The sequence below is a fragment of the Carlito syrichta genome, unplaced genomic scaffold, assembly GCF_000164805.1.
Source record: "Carlito syrichta isolate Samal-C Ts95f unplaced genomic scaffold, Tarsius_syrichta-2.0.1 Scaffold135755, whole genome shotgun sequence".
NCBI classification, from domain to species: Eukaryota; Metazoa; Chordata; class Mammalia; order Primates; family Tarsiidae; genus Carlito; species Carlito syrichta.
The window spans coordinates 10,016-27,406 of NW_007079851.1; the positions used below are offsets into that span (position 1 = coordinate 10,016).

The 17,391-nt window shown below is 42.5% G+C and overlaps 1 pseudogene; it reads left to right on the forward strand.

Moving 5' to 3' along the window:
- The first annotated feature begins 4,599 nt into the window (after positions 1 to 4,599).
- The window catches only part of LOC103250973, a 24,051-nt pseudogene continuing 11,259 nt past the window's right edge, over positions 4,600 to 17,391 (forward strand).

Below are 17,391 nucleotides of genomic sequence, written 5' to 3' on the forward strand. Positions count from 1 at the left end.
TCCTCCTCCCAACCTCCTCTTCCCTCAGTCCCTCCTTTCTTGACTCTTTCTCTTCCTTTTTTTTTTGAGTTGGAGTCTCACTCTGTCGCCCAGACTGGAGGGCAGTGGCCGCTCCCGGCCACCGCAGCCTCGACCTGCTGGGCTCCGGCAATCCTTCCGCCTCAGCCTTCCAAGTAGCCGGAATTACAGGCATGCGCTACCACGCCCGGCTGATTTTTTGATTTACTGTAGAGATGAGGTCTCGCTGCCCAGGCGGGTCTCGAACCCGCAGGCTCAGGCAATCCACTCACCTCAGCCTCCCAAGGCGCGGGATTACAGGCTGAGCCACCAAGCCCAGCTCTTCCTCTTAAATATATATTTCTCACAACCTTTGGTTTCAACAGTACAAGTAAAAGATGTAAAAAAACACATGAAACTGTTATCAGTGTTGCTTTAGGTGGTAGCATTTTGAAAATTGTTATTTCTCTATAATATTTTCCCCCCTTCTAAAATTTCTACAAGGATCAAGTAATTTTTTGAAATTATTAAAAATAGACATTACAAAGAAAAGAAACTGAAAAAGCTATGTGAATACACAAGTAAGTAGAAAGGAAAACAAATCACCTATCTCTTGACATTCAGTCTAGAGCTCTAGAATGATTGAGCTAACTGCCTCACCACACCCCAGTGCCTTGTGGGTATTGGTTGTTAGTGAAAACTGAGAATCACAGAATGCATTGCCAGGACCAAAAGTAAAAAGCAAAAGGTGAGTTTTAGAGGTGGAGGGAGAGGCCATATATACCATCCCGGGATGATGTGACTGAATCCAAAACAGCTTATTCTTATGTCTTTTTTGAAAGAGTGACATTCATGCTTTGGCTGATTCAAATTCAGCCAGATACTCCAGGTGTAGATATTCTGGAGGAATTTGGAGGTAGAGGACAATGTATTCAATATTTGGATGTGTGATAACCTCATAAGGCAAAGTGAGGAACATAATTCCTTGAAGTATCTTTATAATTTTACAGCATTAGGTGATTTCTCTGAACTTTGATGGATAGCACCAAGAGAAAAATAATATTAGTTTCCCTTAGGATGAAGATTTAATGCAGAAGCAAAATTAAGAGAAAGGTTCTAAAACATGAAGTTTTTGCAGACGCACAATGATGTGTGAGGCTCACTGTAGCTATTGAAGACTTAGCACTCCAGAAATTGCCTCCCAGAGTTGTGGTCACTCTCAGTGAATAGACTGTATTGAGTGAAGGGAGTAATTGGAGCCTTTATTGAAGGAAAGCAGATGTTTCTGTATCAGAGCCAAGTCAGCCCACACTTGGTCTGCAGGGGGGGGGTTCACAGGGACACAGTGAGGTGTTCTCTTCTGAGGGGCTTTGGCAACGAAGCATTCCAGCTTACAGAAGTTATAATGATAGGTCTGGAGATGAGAAAAAAAATGAAAATCTCATTGTATTTAGTGTATGACAGTCTTAGGCTTTGTATCTGTGACTTTTACCCTATTTGCATTTGAATACATGGTATTTTCGAAATTCTGGTGCCAAATTGGAGGGTGGTATTTGGCAACATATGGAATGTAGAAATTAGATACTTAGTGTCTCTCCTGGCAAGAACAAAAAAAATCTGAGGAAGAGAAGTCTCAGAGCCTGTTCACTAATGGCTTTTTCCACTTTGATTGTATCTGTTTCCATCACCTTTAGTGCCTTTGAGTTGATTCATTTCCCCTTGTTTGATAGGGACAATGTCAAGTATTGCAGAAGAGGTTTGGGAAAGGTTGACTATTCTGGAGGAATTTGGTTAGAGATAGGGAGTATAAAATGATGGGTGACTGACTTTTCAGGATAGGACCTAGATAAAAAGTCATACTAGCCATTTTCCTTCTAGTATTTTAATTCATTTGTCACATGGCATCTGTTACATCAGTACTCAGAATACTCAAAGTGTAAGCTGTGTCCATCAGGGATAAGTTGATATTCCAAGAAGCAAATTTGTGTCAGGATTTGAGTCTAAATCCCATCTCCTTAGCACAGAAGATAGCCCCCCCTTTCTTTCACTTCAGCTTCTCAGAGGTTATTTCCCCAGAGTCAAGGGCAGGTACAGAGGAGTTCCCAGTAAATGTGTGGATAGAAATGGGGCATATTGACCCAAATAAAGGTTTGGAATCAAACAGGTATAGTTTTCAAGTTCAGGCTCCGGCATCAACTAGCTGTATGATCTTGGGCATTTTATTTCATCCTTCCAAGTCTTTTGTTTCCTCATCTGTAAAATAGGGATAAAAGAATCTAGTTTACAGGATTTTGTGAGGGTAAACTTAGAAAATGCTTGGAAAGTATCAGGCATTCAGTAAATTGTAGAGGCAGGATTGGTAGTGGGTGGTGATGGTTGTACATGATAATAAGTATGGTCATTATATATATATATTTTTTTTATTATATAGAGACAGAGTCTCACTCTCACCCAGGCTGGAGTGCAGTGGTATGATCCTAGGTCATTGTAGCCTCAAACTCCTGGGCTCAAGTGATCTTCCCACCTCAGCCTCCCATGTAGTTGGGACTACAGGCACATGCCACCATGTCCAGCTATTTTTTTTTTTTTTTTAATTTTTGTAGAAAGAGGGTCTCGCTATGTTGCCCAAGCTGGTCTCAAACTCCTGGGCTCAAGTAATCCTCTCGTTTTGACCTCCCGTGTAAGCCACCATACCCAACGTGATGGCCATTTAATGTCAGATTAGTATTATTGAGGAAAATTCCAGTGCAAGAAAACATGACTTCAAATTCATTCACAGGCAATCCAGAAATTGTGACTTCTAGATGTCTTTGCTTTTAAGTTGGCATTAATTGTAAGTTTTTACCACGTATAAATTGTCAGGGCCAGAGCTTCACATATTAAAAATAAAACAAAACAAAACATAGGCCACAGTTCTTCTCCTTCTAATCCTTTTGGGTTTGCCATGGTTGAATGGGGCTGTAAGTAAAGAAAAGATGTAAACATGGATCTTTGAACATGAGAAAGATTTATTCCATTTGAACCAGAATCTAGCAACTCATGTCAAATGAGCTTTAAAAGCACAAGAATGAGGACAGGAATGTGTTTGGGTCAATGCCAACGACTCTGGGGACCCTGATGAGTAGCCAACTTGGGTGATTTTGCTGTCCTGCCTCACATCTCTCCATTTGAGAAAGGCCATACTGAGACTAATCTTTTCCAACTTCCATAGTTCATCTTTTATTGAGATCATTAATTAGGAAGAACTATGTGAGTTAAATTGAAATAAATTATCGAAGTTTTTTTAAAAAATAAGAATTAACTTTTTGGCAAAAATAGTTAAAAAAAAAAAAGAAAAAGAGAGATACCTGGGTTTTCCTCCGCCCTAACCATGGCTTTTTCATTTTTCCAGGTTCTTTTACTAGTCTGCTTCCACAGGCGTTTTTACAGTAGTGCAAATCAGGCCCAAGCCTTTCTTGCTGACATTATTTTAAATCATCTGTGGCGGTTCAAAGTGGTTGGATGAAGCTATAATGTCTGGGGAGACAGGTGCAAATGAAGCACTGTGTTTCACCCTTGGCTCACTGAATACTTCCACCTGAGGGTTAGAGCTTGGGGAGGAAGGCTTGAGGAGAGGGAAAGGTAGAAAAGGAAGTTGGAAGGGTCCTGCAAAGCAGTTGATGACTGTTCTGGCTGGGATGGGGTATTGGGGACGTGGAGGGGCGGGAAGTGGGGCGAGGAGACAAAAGAAAGCCTGAGCACACCCTTCACTTTCCTATCTCTGAGCCTTTGTTATGTTTCCTTGTGTGTTTATACTCACACTTTAATACCAAGATTCGACCTTCTCTATTTTCTTTAGATTTTCTAGTTCCTCCTCCCCCTCCAGCAGGACGAAGTTGATCGCTGTCTTATTTATGTTCTGAAATTCCTGTTAAATTTCCCTTTTCTTTTTGAATCCTATGTCTGCCTCCCCCAGCAGATTCGGCATATTTTGAAAAAGGGTTCCACGGCAAGCCTTTGAACGACAGACCCTGCTTTGTAACGATGACTGCCACCTTGTCATTGCTTGTGAGTGAGATGATTCATTAACACGATCTGTGGCTACCTCTCATTTCACAAATTAAACAGGCTAAGGTACGAGGCAGTAACACCAAAGATGTGGTTTGCAAAGGAAGGTCTATACCTAAATATCTCTCTGCAGATTCCTTCATGGTGTTACCCTTTGCCAAGGAAGAAAAAACTCAAGTGTCGGCCCCTCTCTGCCATGTTATGAGAGTCTAGACGAGTGAGACCAATGAGATGCTTGAATCTTGAAAGGAGCTGTAGCAGTGGCCAGTTTCAAGCAAAGAAAGCAGAGTGCCTTGAATAACCCTGCCCATAAATGAAACTACCTAGAAGAATGAAGATGAAAATTGCCAGAAGAAATGATCAGAGCTCAGTTTGATGGCATCAGAATATCAGGGGAGGCAGACGGCTTTCCGAGGAGCAATTATTTTTGATCATTCTCAAATTACCCTGGAGAACTCGAGAAAAAGCAGATAATATGGGGTGATGAATGTTGATATATTGCTTGAGTCTAACATCGTAATAACCTCTTACCAGCAAGTTAAGGAAATATGGGCGATGTGCCATGCAGAAATCAAGTAGGGGAACAGCTTGGGAGTGGCCTGTACTTGAAAAATGCTTGGCTCTCCCAATTAAGTGGGAGAATATCTTGGCACGAACGTTGATATGTGTGGTTCCAGTGGAATTGGTATGGCTATTAACAGGCTGATGAGGCAGGGAGGAGGAGAACAGTAAGGCTTACTGAGATAAAGTATAGTTCATTTATACAGGAAAGGCAAACTTTCAAGTGAAAGCATTTGGGGAAAAGATTGTACGTGGCCATCTATGTAGGAGAGCTGTAAGTGGCCCTGGTGAGCCACTAGCTGAGCACGAGTCATTCTTGAAATTATATTTTAAAAAATCTAAAAACACTTGAATTTGAGAAACGAGGGCAAGGATACACAAATTTGTTCCGGACTTAGGTAATACAGAAGAAGTTACCAACAAATGTTCCTGCTTTGTGTGCATGTATGTGTGTGTCTGTGTGTGTCCAGGCTTGGAGTCTGTCTCTACCATCCCCCAATTCTCTTTGCACTTCGGTTCATCAAATGTTGTCACAAATTGTAATCCCCCAGACACATACTCTGTATTTCTTCACTATGAGCCCCTTCCCTTGGGGTCATCAAATTCCTTCCCAACCTTTCAGAGCAGCTGAGTGAACCCCACTCCCCGGCAACAAGAGAGGGAACTTGAGCTGTTAATAGAGTTAAAGTAATTTTTAGAAAATCTCTTGGGAGACCGTGAACCCGCCTAGTAACTCAGTACCCATCTAAAGTGACCTCTTTACCCTTCCAGTTATTGATTTATACTGAGTGGACGTGGGTGGGGTGGAAAGGTGGGTGTCTGGTGGGGCTGCTAGGCGTGGTCTTGCTGTGGCCTGCTCTTGGTCTGTGACGTGGACTCTGCAGAGCCGGGAGGACTGAGTGAGATCATGTCTGGGAAGCACCCTGGATCCTTGGAAAGTATTAAAATGGGTCTCATGGCTGAAGCGTCATTAGAATAGAATCGCACAGCGACTGCAAGGAGCCTTAGAAATGCATGCCCTTCTTGTCTAAATATTTGGGAAGACTAAAGCCCCGAGAGGTGAGTGTGATTTATAAACCAGTTAGTAGCTTGTCTCCACAAATGAATGAATTATATGTCGAAGCCCATAGATTTCTGAAGACCGTGTCTTAAAGCAGAAATGAAATTCTGTCTGCACTTGGTCTGTCCCAGGGTGACAGCCTCAGAAGTCTGCAAGGAGCCAGTCAGGTATCACAAATAAGCGATGTGAGCTGGGACAACAGGACAGAGAGCAGCAGGGACAGTGGCAGACTGGAGCACACATGCTTGTTCTGTGTAAAGGGGGCAAGCTATCCCCCGTGTGGGACGTGGGCACGGTGCTGTTAGACCCACTCCTTTTCCAGGAGAAGTGAGAGATAAGTCCACCTTGTGTGGGACAAATAATACGCGTTGAATGGGCCGAATTCGGCCTGAGGCTTGACCTTGCTCCTGACAGCAAACACCGTCACCTGGGGATGTGAACTGGGCAGAATGGCTCAGTGAATGGCAGCAGCTAAGTATAAATTTCCTCCCCACACATTTTTCAAGGCATTGTTCTGCTTGATAGTTTTGGCTTTCTTCTGCTTTACTTCAACAGAGGGGAGTCTGCCATTAGTACATTCATCTCCTGCGTTGTTCTCTCTCAGGGCAAGTTTTTAATGAGGAGAAGGGAAAGAAGCAGAGGGCCTGGAAGAAATCACAAGCTGGTGATCTACTTTTGCATACTAAAGAATTGCCAAGCGACATGTGCAGCCCAGTGTGCCCCATGTGGGATTGATGCCAAGACCCAGCCCTAAGGCAGAGAAGACAAAAAATCATCAATTTCCAAGCAAATGCCAGATCTTCCTCTGCCTCCCTGTGAATATCTTCTGGTTTTTAGAAAGAGAAGCCCTCTCAATCTCTGTCGGCAGAATTCTTTTTGGTGACAACTGACTGGGAGTAGCCACGGGTTTAAATAATAGGCTGATTGCTGAAAGCTCTCTCTGTGGGGTTATTACAGTCATCTCTGTTCCTCCCTCCCCACTAGCTAGTCAGTCATCAAAACAGTAGCCAGCCCCTTTAAAACACTAGTCACTCAGTCTGACTCTCTCTTTGATGTGGCTAAGTGCCTTTCAATGTCCTGAAAGGCCCTAGAGAGTCTACACTCCGGCTCCGCCCTCCCTTTGCTTCCCTGACCTTGCCTTTTGCTGCTCTCCACATACTCACTCTGCCCAGGCATGGACTCCAGTGTGCTCCCTCCTAGGGGGCTTTGCATTTGATGTTCTCTGCTTAAAAGACTCTTTCCTGGCTGGGCACAGTGGCTCAAGACTGTAATCCCAGCACTTTGGGAGGCCGAGGGGAGAGGGTTACCTGAGCCCACGGGTTCGAGAACAGCCTGGGCAGCATGGTGAGACCTCGGCTCTACAATGAATCAAAAAAAGTTGGCCAGGCATGGTAGCACGCCCCTGTAGTCCTGGCTACTTGGAAGGCTGAGGTGGAAGGATCGCCTAAGCCCAGCAGGTCAACGCTGGGGTGGCTGTGAGCATGCCACTGCACTCCAGCCTGGGCGACAGAGTGAGACATCAACTTAAAAAAAAAAAAGACTCTTTCCCCAGATACTTCCCTGGTTATTCTTATTGCTTCTTAGAGAAGCCTGACTACTAAACATTGCAATTCCTCCCCTCCTCTACCTACCTCCAGCACTCCAGATCCACATTTCCCATTTCCTCCCTTACTTTTTTTTATAGCACTTGTCCCCAGCTGCTACTATACAATTTACTTATTTGTCTCCCCTTACTGTAAAAGTTCCATGAGTGCAGGGATTGTTGTCTGTTTTGTTCACTGTTACATTCACAGGCTTAAAATAATGCCTAAAAACCTAGTGGATGTTTGGCAGGTATTTGCCAAATACATTTTGACACTGGATGTGGTGGCTCACACCTGTAATCGCAGCACTTTGGAAGGCCAAGGTGGGAGGTTGCTTGAGCACAGGATTTCAAGACCAGCCTAGGCAACCTAGTGAGAACTTGTCTCTACAAAAAATTTTTTAAAAAAATTAGCTGGGCTTGGTGGCATGTGCCTGTAGTCCAAGCTACTTGGGCGGCTGAGTCAGGAGGATGACTTGAGCCCAAAAGGTCGAGGCTGCAGTGAGCCATGATCATGTCACTATACTCTGGCCTAGGAGACAGAATGAGACCCTGACAAAAAAAAAATTAATACCTTTACCCCACCCCACAAGGCCCTGTATGGTCTGGTTGCAACATTGGCTTTTTCTTTTCCCCAAACAGGCCAGGCTTCTTCTTGATTCAGGGTCTTTGCTGTTTTCTCATGATGGAATACTATTCTGCTACCATTCTTCATCTGGTTGAAATTCTCCCCATTTCCCCAAGGTTTAAATGTTCCTTTCCCAGAATTTCTCTGAGTCCCCGTACTAGTTAAGTTCCCTCTGCCTTTTCCTTCATAACATTACCACAGCGGTAGTTAAGACTTGTGAAATTGTGTCTATAATGCCTGGCTCTACATATACTTAATGAGGGTAGAAACTGCTGTGTCCTGTGCAGCTGGGTGGTAAAGGGTCCTGAAAGAGGAATGGTGTGGTATAACACAATTCACCAGACACTTTTTAGAACTAGAAGGTGGGGGAACCAGGGGCACTTGCCTCACAAGACAATATCCCCAAGTTTTCTACCCATCAGACTTTTATTAGTACAAAATGACGTAGTTGAGTAAGCCTTCAAGGACAAGGTACAGACAGTGCAAAGAAAACTCCGTTCTGATCTTTTATGATAAAGCGTGACTGTTTACAAAATATAGTGCAGCTGCTTGCAACACAGTGTATAACTTTTTATCTAACCCAACACAACAGACACTGCACTTTTAGAACTTGTTTCAGAATACATGCCTATCTTGCTTTACCATTATAGGCATTTTGGCTATGACTTTGTACGTACACCAAGTATGTTTTCAGCAGAGTTCAAACAGGGCAGTGGTCTCCAACAAGAGACTCTCCTGTGGTGTGTGCCTTTGTATCTCCAGTACTTGACACTCTCTGATCTGTAGTAGAAGCTTAATGAGTACTTGAAGAGAAAGAGATAAAAACAGCACCTAGGTAGGTGACTCCCCTTACCCACCCCAGCATTAGGGGTCTTGTGGGGTAGTAACTGATTAATTGGCTGTGTATTTCTCTCCACAGAGATTATTTTGCAGAGGATGATGGGGAGATGGTGCCCAGAACAAGTCCTGCGGCAGGTAAGGATGCTGTCAGCCTTACCTTATTAAATACTTGGTTTTCTACTGATCACAATTCTCTTGAATTATGGGCCCTTTGAGTTCATCATGGCAATATCCACAAACTTTTGTGAGTTTCCAAATTTACACATACTACTGTAGCAATTCCATGCTGGGAATTACATGCTAGATATAATTCCGTGCACTGGGAAGCAGAGCAGTAAATCATAACTGAGATACTTATGTGAACTTTGTATATGTTTAATGATTCTGTAAGTGTCAAACTACAGTCACTTGTGAAACGATTAGCATAAATTCTGTTACTAACATGAAATCTTTACCCTAATACAACATTAAAATGAATATAGTAATAATAATGCCACTCTCATCGGTAAGATTTAGTGAGAAAAGCTCTTAGTACAGAGCCTGTCAAGGAATAAGCACTTAGTAAATCTTACTTATTGTGACTATTATTTTTTTGTTATTTGATTTTTCAATTTTTCTTTTAAAGATGTGGGGCACAATTCAGGGTTAGGTGTACAAACGTGGATTATGCAGGTTCTCTGTGTATTGTGCTTGAATGAGCTCTCATCGCTTGTTTATTCACATGTTACTTCTCAAAAGTAATCACAGGGTTAAGAGCAGTTTGGACTTCACTGAGGTCTTGCAGAGCCATGCTTCCATTGGCTAATGGAATGATTGAGTCTCTGCTCCTTTGCCTGCTTTTCCCTGACTCTTAGACCTATTGCAGTCCCTTTAGTTGCTAAAGTAACACAGTATCAGCATGCTGCTAAGGAAGATGAGTTGCGAGAGATGATTGTACCACTTTTTAGCAATGTGATCTTGGACAAGCAATCCTTCTGAACCCTTATTTACTCCTCGGTAAAACCAATTTATGTCTCTTTTACTGGTTGCAGTGACTTTATACATGAAATAATTCACGAGAGACTATTTTGTAGCCTGTAATGCCCGTTAAAGATGTTGGTTGTCAAAATTGTTATTGTTCTTAAGTAATAACCTGAAAAACTCTCTGTAGAGAGATTTGTAGAAATACTTAGAAAGGCTAAAATAGGGACCAGCAAACCACAGCTCATGGGACAACAGCCAGTTTTTGTCAATAAAGTTTTGTAGCAACACAGTCACGCTCATTCATTTACAGATTGTCTGTGCCTGCTCTGTTCTACAAGGGTAGAGTTGAGTAGTTATGACAGAGGCAATTTGGTCCACAAGCCTAAAATGCTGTCTGGCCCTTTGACAAAAAGTTTTGGCCAGGCTCGGTGGCTCAGCTTGTAATCCCAGCACTGTGGGAGACTGAGAGGTGAGTGGATTGCCTGAACCCCTGAGTTCAAGACCAACCCGGGGAACTTGGTGAGACTTCGTCTCTACAATACATAAAAAATTAGCCAGACGTGGTAGCGCACACCTGTAGTTCCGGCTACTTGGAAGGCTGAGGTGGAAGGACCACTGCCACTGCACTCCAGGTGACTGAATGAGACTCCAACTCAAAAAGAAAAAAAGAAAGAAAAAGAAAAAGTTTGCTCAATGTTAGTCTAAAACAACAATTTATTATTTCCACACAATTCTGTTCTGGCATGTTGGACATTCTGTTCCGCAGTTCTCACTTGAGATCGTTCAGATGGCTGCTGTCTTCTATGGCTCGACTGGGCCTGAGGTTCACAAACAGCCTTGCTCACATGTCGGGCGGGTGGTGACTGGAGTCGGCTCGGACAACTTCATCTTCCTGAACACGGCAGTTCCTTCTCCACTAGGGTAGACTGGGCTTCTGCGCAGTGTGGTAGTCTTGGGGTGCTAAGAAAGCCAGAGCAGAAATGCAAGGCCCCTCAAGGCCTAGTCTCTGGAACTCGTAGAGTGGCCTTCTCATCGTATTCTGTTGATCAAGGCAAACCTCTTGGCCAACCCAGCTTCAAGAGGTGGAGAAGTAGACTCTGCTTCTTGATCGAGGAGTACTACTATCACATCGCAAAGGGGCATGGATACAAACTATTTGATGCTTTGACGACCCTTATTAATATGGCCGACCACAGGCTACTTTATGTGAGCTGTTTCTATGTGGCCTAGCTTTGGCTTGTCTTTGACAGAAAACAAATTCTCTTGCAATGTGCCAGATCACAGTGCCGTTACTATATAAACCTTCTTTATTGTTGTTCTGTTTCACTGACAGCTTTTCTTAGTGACACTAAAGATCGAGGCCCTCCAGTGCAGTCACAGACCTGGAGAAGTGGTGAAAAAGTCCCTTCTGGGCAGGCATATTCTTTGAGAGCATTTGAGAAGCCCCTTCAGGTACAGACCCAGGCTCTTCGAGACTTTGAGAAGGTAAGTCATGTGAGTGGATTGTTATCATCCCAATTAGAAGCAGTATATAGAATAATGATGTTTTATAAAAATATGACCCATGTATTGGTCTGGATTATGGGAATTGTTATCATTTTGGTGTCCCTTTCAAGAGCATATGTCCCAACAAGTATGTGCTCTGAAAGTTGGGGGCTGTGGTTTATGAAAAATTGCCTGTACATTTGGCTCCTGTATCTACAGGGGATGCATTCCAAGACCCCCAGCAGATGACTGAGACCACAGATAGTACCATATGCATGCAATATTTTCCCTATATATACTTACCTCTGATAAAGTTTAATTTATAAATTAGGTACAGTGAGAAATTAACAACGGCTATTAATAAAATAGAACAATTATGACAATATGCCAGCATCACTACTCTTGCACTTTGGAACCATTATTAAGCAAAATAAGAGTTACTTGAACACAAGCACTGTAATACCACAACAGTCAATCTGATAACCCGGACAACTACTAAATGACCTACGCAGGTGGCACATACAGCCTAGATACGCTGGACAAGGAGATGATTCATGGGTGCGAGGTGGCATGTGATTTCATCATGCTACTCGAACAATGTGCAGTTTAAAGCTAATGAACTGTTTATTTCTGGAATTTTTCATTTAATATTTTTATATTGTAGTTGTCTGTGGGTAACTGAAATTGTGGAAAGCAAAACTGCAGATGGATGAGGTTAAGCTGCAAAGCTTCCCAAAGCTACTGTACCAATGAATACCATCTTACTACTTGTACCGTTGGCTTACTCCTCAGATAAACTCAAGAAGTTTAAGTGGCACTGTGAGAATCTGTAGCTGCAACAAAGTGAGCCCAGGAGTCCCTGTCCAGTCAGCTGGTAGTATATTCCATGTTGTTAGCTTAAACCACTCTAGATATCTGGATATCGTCTGCAGTAGGAGAAGTGGCATGGTAACCAACCATTTGTGCCTCGGCAAGAAACTGGCAGAGTTGCATGAAATTCCTGAATCAACCCTAAATGCTTCTTGATGTGCTTGTCCTTAGATTTGGCAAAGAACAAATTAACTGATAATATAATACAGACCCCCAGCTCCCTGTGAGCCGGGTTGGTCCCAGGAAGTCTGTACAATAGAACCTGTCTATTGAGATTTCTGTGGCCCAAAAAGAGGCACCCAGAACGTCCTACAGCCCTGTGTTCTAAAAAATGAAAAAAGCTCTTTGTTGCCCCCTGGGGGATACCCAAGGAGCAGGCACCACATGAATAACGTGTAAATGGGTCCTACAATACATGGGTTTATTTTATTCTTGAATTGATAGTTTTTGACAAAAAAAATTCATTTTCAAAAAGTGTTGTGTTGACATGGGTTTGCCCCATCTTTCCTCATTTTGTAAGCAGAAATATTTCACTAAGATTTCCTGTACTTCCTACCAGATATTCCTGTGGGCAAAGAATACACTCTACATAATATGTGCCTAAGAATTAAACAGTAAGACAGAATTCTTAGTCTCTTTTGCTCAGCGTTGTCATGGATACTGTTTTCTTTTCTTTTAAGACACAGAGAGTTTGCATGATAATTAAGTGGCTTGTGGAGAATAAACCTCAGAATAGCTGTGTGATGCTGGTGAGAGGAGTAGGGATGGTAACACCCCAGTGCCTTCCTCTTTTTTCACTTTTTGGATCTGCTGCAGTGCAGACAGGCTGAGCAGAGCTGCAGAGCTCCTCAAAGCTATGTGGGGTGATCTCTCTGCCTCCATGTTCCTTTTGCTTGAAGAAGTGATTGGAAACAGAAGTGGGGGGTGTCACCTCCACTGAACGGGTGAATGGCTCCAGGCGGTGGGGAGAGGAAAAACAATGGGCTGAGCTGGGTGATGAGGAGGGCTCAGCTGACTTTCAAATATAAAGTCCTGAGTCCTTTTTAATATCTAAGTTTAGTTCTAGTATCACAATCAGTTCTTACTTCTCAATGCTGGAAAACACGAACAGAAACCAAATTAAGATGCAGAGAAAAGGCTGATAAGGGACAGTATAAGTCTCTCTTCCCTATGTGTCAAGTAATAAATAAACAATGAGGCTATGACCCACTTCAGGTGATGGCACACTTGATCAGAAATTCATTGCTAGTAAACCAAGCAGTGTTGTGTTCATACATTTGTTCACTCTTACATCCATTTATCCATCTGTAGACTTTGAATTACAGCACCTAAAATATGCAGAGACTTCATGCCATGATTTGAAAATCAGAGGAATCCTTGGTTAGAAAAATATGGGAGCAATAGGGACATATTCCAGTTTCCCACTCTACCCGTGGCAACAAATAAAGTAACACATTTTTTTCTGTAAAGTTTAAAATACGCATTTGGTAGCCTTGGGAGGCAGGATAGGCCGCTGTCCCCAGAAAGAAAGAGATACACCCAAGGTTTTGTGCCAGAGAAAGGCCGACTCCTCCCAGGCGTTAAGAAGTCAAAAGGATGCAAGCCTGGGAGGAGCAGTTGGGACCTCATTTTTATTTCATTTATTCATGCAATAAACACTTGCTCACTTTGAATAAGATACTGTTCCTGCCCTTAGATAGCTATAGTCTATTTGGAAGTACAGACATTGCATTAATTCCTATATAAGATGGCAGGTGCTTTCATAGAGATAAGGACTGTATACCCTGAGATCTTGAGAAAAAATAGCTAATTTAATTAAAGGAATAGGGAATGGTCTCCTACCAGAGGACACCTCTCACAGGGGTGCTCATTGCGCAAGGTCTTCAAAGCTGAGTTAGATTTTCTAGTCATAGGAGAGTATAATGTTCCTGACAGGAGGGAAAGTTGAGGGAAAGAAAGAGAGAGACATTCATGGATTGAGCAAATGAGAGACGGGGCTGAGAGAGGTAAGGAAGGAGAGTTAAACAAGGAGAAAAGTAATATCAAAGCTACTTAATTCGTCAAAAGTAAATGATCAGTAAAGGTATTACTTCTAAAACATTGGTTGATATAGAAAATTATAGAAAAAAGCCCCTTGGATTCCAGAGAAAGAGATAACAGACTAAAAATGCAAATACTGGCACATCATGGAACCAAAACATAATTGGTTAATTAACAAGTGAAAACGGCAATTATTATTTACATTGGTGCAGGAAAAAAGAACACAAAGGACAACATTTAGAACATGCAACAGTTTTTTTCTTTTTTTTCCTCTTTCTTTTTATTTTTTTGAGTCGGAGTCTCACTCTGTTGTCCAGGCTGGAGTGCGGTGGCACACTCATGGCCGCTGCTGCCTCGACCTGCTGGACTCAGGCAATCCTTCCATCTCAGCTTTCCAAATAGCTGGAACTACAGGCGCACACCCCCACACCCAGCTAGTTTTTTTTATTTATTGTAGAGACATGGTTTTGCGAAGATGCCCGGACTAGTCTGGAACCCCTGGGCTCAGGCAGTCCTCTCACCTTCACCTCCCAAAATGCTGGGATTACAGGAGTGAGCCAACTCGCCCAGCCCAGTTTTTCTTTGCTTTCATTCTCTCTGACAGCAGGGGTGGGAGTGGAAAAGAGGGGCAGGAGAGAGGCTCAGGGAATAGTGACACAGTTGACTCTGCTCAACTCTACTCTGGCACATTTGTCGAGTTGAGGTCAATAGGTATTGTTTTCCATGATGAAAGGAGAGCATCGCTTAGCATCTGTGCTTCATTTGTGTTTTTGAATGAGTAACTTAATTTTTCAGCCTTCTTAGCTTTGTTATGAAGGGCCTTCCCTTTACCCCAGAGGAGCTACTAGTGGAGAGAGCTTTAGGCTAAGTGTGTGTCATAAGTTGCCTTATTTTTTCTTTATAAGGCGCGAAACAAACATCACTGCCCTCATTTTGTAAGTGAGGGAACCAGGACTCACAAAATGGTTCCTTTTTCAGAGTCATGAATTTATGTATCATAATCATAAATCCAGAAAGGTTATTGGATCAGAAATAAGTTTTACATACAAATGACCATAGTCATGGGTCACTGATCACAGCACCCTCCCCTCAGCCCCAGCTTCTTGGGGATGAGTGAGACCAGAGCAACACACAGATAATATTAGCTAGTATTTGTTGACCACTTTCTACGTGACAAGTACTGTTCTAAGTATGTGACAACCGTATCTCATTTAAAAAGAACCCTGTGATGCATGATTGTTATCCCAATTTGCAAATGAGGAACTGACAACACAAAGAATAGCCAAGGGACTTGCCTAATGTCTCATTATGCGAGTGTGAAAATATAGTGAGTATATTATAGGTTGGGGAGCTCAGCTGGAAAAAATTTGATGCTGAGGAAGGTGTAGTTTTATTAGCTAATAAGATCACTAGCTCCTTGTATTTTATTTTATCTTATTTTTATTTTTATTTTCTTTGAGTCGGAGTTTCACTCTGTCGCCCAGACTGGATGCAGGGGCATGCTCCTGGCCACCGCAGCCTCGACATGCTGGGCTCCGCGACCCTTCCGCCTCAGCCTTCCAAGTAGCTGGAACTACAGGCACGTGCTACCACACCCGGCTGATTTTTTGATTTATTGTAGAGATGAGGTCTCGCCAAGTTGTCCGGGCAGGTCTCGAACCTGCGGGCTCAGGCAATCCACTTACCTCGACCTCCCAAAGTACTGGGATTGTAGGCTGAGCCACTGAGCCTGGCTAGCTCCTCCTATTTTAAATGATGCAGATTGAAATTCTACCAGACTTCTGCCTCTCTCCGTAAACTACAAATCCGCTTTAATCTCCCAGTATTCTCTATCATGTTTTTTTCTTACTCCAGTAATCCTGAACTTTCAAAGCTGTTTCATACTTCCATGTCTTCTTTGTTCCTGCTGTTCCCTATGCCTGGAAAACCTTTTCTCTCCTAGTCTTTGCTTGACTAAAGCTTACTTATCCTTCACAATTCATATCAGGTGGTTTTTTTTGTTTTTTGGATGTCTTCTCTTACTTTCTAATGCCAGAATATGTACCCAAATTCTAAGCTCCTTGAGGGCAGAAAACACCTCCTGGTTTTTCTTTTCTAGTCTCTACAATCTAGCATAATGCAACACATAGTAAATGCTTGGTAAATATTCATTAACTCAATTAGTTGAAAAGTACTGAAGGTTAGATATTCTATTGTATTTGTATTTATCCCACCTTGGTATTTACAATAAATGAATGGTTTTAAAAAGGCATTGGTGTGTTAATTGCTTGGATAGGATAAAATTGGGAAATCAAGTAATGTACATTTATTTTCCACCTTAACCGGAATGATAACTTATTTTTTAAAAGGAAAAGAAACAGACTTTGAAATTATACTTGGCAGGGCTTATTAAGAAGATTATAATAATAGCTAACAATAATAACTAACATTTGAGTGCTTATTATATACTTTCCTAGATATCTCACATATTATTCACTTTCCTAGATATCTCACATATTTTATGTCAGCAAATTTTTGGTTCATTTTTCTAACTTATGAGATAGATATATATTATTATTATTATTATTATTATTATTATAACAATCATTATACCAGTGAAGAAACCAATGTTCAGATAACTTGTCCAAAGTTATGTAAGTGTAAAGTAACAGAGCCAGGATAACTCCATTGATTCCAGGGTTCTTGGGGAAATGAGAGGACCGTTCAGAGAAGGAGAGATTACATTGGTGGAATCCATGCAGTTTGGTTTTATACATAAAATCAAAATGGCCAGTGTTACAGAAAAACCACAGAGCGGTGGTGGTCTTTGGGTATAAAATTAAGAGGAGAGTCCACAGAGGAGTGGGGTTCTTTGACTATAAAATTAAGAGTGGGGTCGGTCTTGGTGGCTTGGCCTATAATTCCAGCACTTTGGGAGGCCGAGGTGAGTGAACTGCCTGAGCCTGTGGGTTCGAGACAGCTCAGGCAACTTGGTGAGACCTCGTCTTTACAATAAATAAAAAAAATTAGCCGGGCGTGGTAGCACGCACCTGTAGTTCTGGTTACTTGGAAGACTGAGGCGGAAGATCGCCTGAGCCCAGCAGGTTGACGCTGGGGTGGCAGTGAGCGTGCCACTGCACCCCAGCCTGAGTGGTGGAAAGACTCCAACTCAAAAAAAATAAAAAAATAAAAAAAGAGGGGGCCTCCACTGCCTGTTCTGTTTTTACATTTTTATTTTTTTATTTTTTTTTGAGTTGGAGTCTCACTCTGTTGCCCAGGCTGGAGTGCAGTGGCCGCTCCCGACCACCACAGCCTCGACCCGCTGGGCTCCGGCGATCC